The 4,098-nt window shown below is 36.3% G+C and overlaps 1 non-coding gene across 1 annotated transcript; it reads left to right on the top strand.

Moving 5' to 3' along the window:
* The first annotated feature begins 1,215 nt into the window (after positions 1 to 1,215).
* On the top strand, positions 1,216 to 1,319 carry LOC112585832. Its single transcript, XR_003110414.3, has one exon. It is a non-coding gene; the product is annotated as a U6 spliceosomal RNA (small nuclear RNA).
* The last annotated feature ends 2,779 nt before the right edge of the window (positions 1,320 to 4,098 follow it).

Raw genomic sequence — 4,098 nt, 5'->3', positions numbered from 1 at the left:
GAGTCCCTTGGACTGCAAGGAGATCCAACCAGTCCATTCTAAAGGAGATCAGTCCTAGGTGTTCTTTGGAAGGAATGATGCTAAAGCTTTAGGTTTAGCTTGTTCTTTTTCTAGTTTCTTAAGGCTTAAAGTAACGTTGTGGATTTGAGGTCTTCTATTTTATGTGAATGGTTATAGCTAAAAATTTCCCTTTGGTATTATTTTCACCCTATGCCATAAGTTTTAGTATGTTTTCATTTTTATTTGTCTCAAGATATTTTCTAATTTCCCTTGTGATTTCTTCTTTTACCCATGGATTATATAAAAGCATTGCTTAATTTCCACATATTTTTGTGTTTTTTCATTTTCCTTTAGCTATCGAGTCCTAGTTTCTACTATGATTGGAAAAGATATGCTGTATGATATTAATCTTATTAAATTTATTAAGACTTGTTTAGTGGCTTAACATGTGTTCTATCCTGTAGAATGCTATATGTGCATGTGATAGGAGTGCATATTCTGCTGTTATTGGGTGGAATATAATATATATGTACTTCCAATTCATCTGGGGTTAAATGTCCTATTTAGTTATTGGTCATCTGTCTGGCTCTTCTATCTACTATTTAAAGTAGGGTACTGAAATCTTCTACTAGGACTGTAGACTTTCATATTGCTCCCTTCACTCCAACCAATGTTGGCTTTCCATATTTAGGAATTCTGACTTTGGTGCAGAAAATCAGTCCTGAATATTCATTGGAAGGACTGATGCTGAAGCTGAAACTCTGACACTTTGGCCACTTGATGAAAAGAACTGACTCATTGGAAAAGACCCTGATGATGGGAGAAATTGAAGGCAGGAGGAGAAGGGGATGACAGAGGATGAGATGGTTGGATGGCATCACCGACTCAATGGACATGAGTTTCAGCATGCTCCAGGAGTTGGTGCTGGACAGGGAAGCCTGGCATGCTGAAGTCCATAGGGTTGCAAAGAGTCAGACATGATTGAGTGACTGAACTGAACTAATATCTGTGTAAATATATATATATTTTTGGTGAATTAAGCCTTTTGCCAGCCTATAATGTCCTTGTCTCTTATAAAAATTTTAACTTAAAGTCTATTTTGTCTTACATTAGTGTAGTCACTCCTGTTCAGTTTGGGTTGCTATTCACACAAAATCTCTTTGCACTTCATTTCACTTTCAACCTATGTGTCCTTAGATCTAAAGTAAGTCCCATGCTCACTTTGGCAGACCAAATACAAAAATTGGAACAATACAAAAAGATAAGCATAGTCCCTACACATGGATGACACACAAATTTGTGAAGTTTTCCATATTTCTAGGTTCAAGTTGAGAGAGTAGCACTGACATATATACACTACTGTGTGTAATTAGATAGCTAGTGGGGAGCTTCTGGGAGCTTCTCTGGGTTCTCTAGAGGACCTAGAGGGGTGGGACGGGGGTGGGATGGAAGGGAGGCTCAAGAAGAAGAGGATATAAGTATATTTGTGGCTGATTCCCTGGTGGCGCTAGTGGTAAAGAACCCTTCTACCAATGTAAGAGACAAATGAGATGAGGGTTCAATCCCTGGATTGGGAAGATCCCCTGTAGGAGGGCATGGCAACCTACTCAACTTTCTTGCCTGAAGAATCTCATAGACAGAGAAGACAGGCATTCTATAGTCCATGGGATCACAAAGAGTCAGACATGACTGAAGCAATTCAGCATGCACGTGGCTGATTCATGTTGTTGCAGGACAGAAACCAACACCGTATTGTAAAGAAATTAACCTCCAATTAAAAATTTAAAAATAATAAAAAATGAAGTGAATCCCATAAACAACATTTGGTTGGATATAAATAATGTTCAATATGTTTGCTTTCAATGATTTGTACTAGAATGGTCAATTCTTTGAAGAAATACCTACAAAGTAAACTCAACTTCAACCTCTATCTTTGCTTAAAGTTAGAAATTTGACCTAGAGTGATCAACAGTGCTGTGTTTCTATAGGTTTACATGTCCCTATTATACACCTACTACAGAGATCTATGCAGCTTTGTTAAATAGCTTATTGCTCTTCAGTAGGGACTTCCCTGGTGGCTCAGAGGTTAAAGCGTCTGCCTGCAATGTGGGAGACCTGGGTTTGATCCTGGGTCAGGAAGATTCCCCTGGAGAAGGAAATGGAAACCCACTCCAGTGTTCTTGCCTGGAGAATCCCATGGATGGAGGAGCCTGGTGGGCTACAGTCCATGGGGTCAGAAGAGTCGGATACGACTGAGCGATTTCACTTTCACTTTCAGGTACCCTGCATAATTCCTACTTTAAGTGGTAATATCTTAGGAAAACTTCTGAGGGAATGGATTCTGTTTACTTATGCTGTGTCTCTGGGTTTTTACTTATTTGGTTCAGTTTGTTTTATAGTTGCTTGTCATTTCTGGAATTGATTTGAGTTATAAAATGGTTTTACTTACCCACACTCAGATGAAAGTATAATCTGAAAATACTTTCTCTCCCCCTACAATTCAGAAATGTTTTGACTCTACAAGACCACTTGCTCGGTACTATAAATCATCCTGATAGATACAATACCCCAAGATTTGATTTTAAACTCCTAAAATTTGGTCATTTGTTTATTTATAGTTTCTACAGCTACAAAATAATGTGGAAATTTTTAGTAAAATTCTAAAAGAAAGTAAACTATACCACAAAGACTTTAAAGCACACACAAATCAAACCACATTTTTCTATACCGTAAATAAATAAATGCTTTAATTCAACAAATGTTGAATGCTAGCTACTGCAAATATCACTAACATAAATTGTTTATAACACAAGGCCGATTTTATTTTTTTACTGTAGTAAGGGAGAGATCATTATTTCTTTAAAGATATAGCAGTACCTTAGAAGAGGAAAGGTAAGATCAAAATTAATTCAGAATTGAAAATTTGGTTTAAGGTGGATTTTTTCAGGCAAAAAGTTGTTGGAAATTGGTAAATATCACCACTTTAAAATAGTTCAGGATTGGTAGAAATAGCAAAGTGAGGATTTTTCAAAGACTCTTAGGGCACAACTGTCTCTTAATGCTTTCCATTGAAGAGGTAAAAGATCTTTCAAAAAGTGTCTATAATAAAATAGCAAACCATTTGCAAAATAAACCCCTGGACCAGTAAAAAAGTGTTAGTAAATATAGTAGAACATCAGACTCATGTTAATGTGAACAGTAGATATGGTTTCTGTTCTTAGTGTTCAGGTCAAATGTAGGAACACATGGTTTCAGTCCTCACAAAGAATGCTACATGCCCACCAAACTCAATTTATTTTTCTCCTACACACTGTAAGTACAGCTAAACTATAGTTCTTAGCCTCTTCTTCAGTTATGTAGAGACCTGTAATTGATTTCTGGCCAATGGAATAAAGCTGGAGAATACATGGCCTGTAAAATATCTGCACTAACTTCCATGTTCTCTCTTGTTCCTCACTTGGTTGCTGGGCATTTATGCCAACACTTGGAACAATGAGCACAAAGGGGTACAGCTATGGAATGAAAGGAGCCTGGTCCATGAATAACTTCATTAAGCAGACCTCCTACTTCCCCTCCTCCTCTCTCTCAACATAATGCACCAACACCGACAACCACATATAGAATTCTAATAACAGGGGAAAATACTGTTTAATCATGCTAAGTCATCAAAATATTGAGATTTATCTCAGTCTACTTACCCTAATTTACTATGATCATGATATCAAATTAATATTCTTAAAACAGTCAAAATTGCTTTCAATGACCTGAATCCTTCCACCATTTTATCATTTCTAAATATCCTCTTGTCTATCATTCCTAGTCATTTTGATTGTTTTTTTAATATTTGATTTGTATTTCATATCAATAGCTTTGTCTGAGACCTTTGGCTAAAAGTCTTTTCCCCCTTGTTTTGGGTCTTTGAATTCTAATTATCTGACAAATAACAATGCAAACCTCACTTTCTCAAGAAAATAGTTTCCTGATTAAATCCCTCCCAAGACTAAGAGTTCAGGTTCCTATCAGACTTAGTATTATTTTGCAATTCTTTATAAAGGTAGTTTTAAAAATAAGTAAATTTCAACTGTGTAATTTTAAACC

Source organism: Bubalus bubalis, chromosome 6, assembly GCF_019923935.1.
Source record: "Bubalus bubalis isolate 160015118507 breed Murrah chromosome 6, NDDB_SH_1, whole genome shotgun sequence".
Lineage (NCBI taxonomy): Eukaryota > Metazoa > Chordata > Mammalia > Artiodactyla > Bovidae > Bubalus > Bubalus bubalis.
This window is presented reverse-complemented; position numbering and strand designations above follow the sequence as displayed.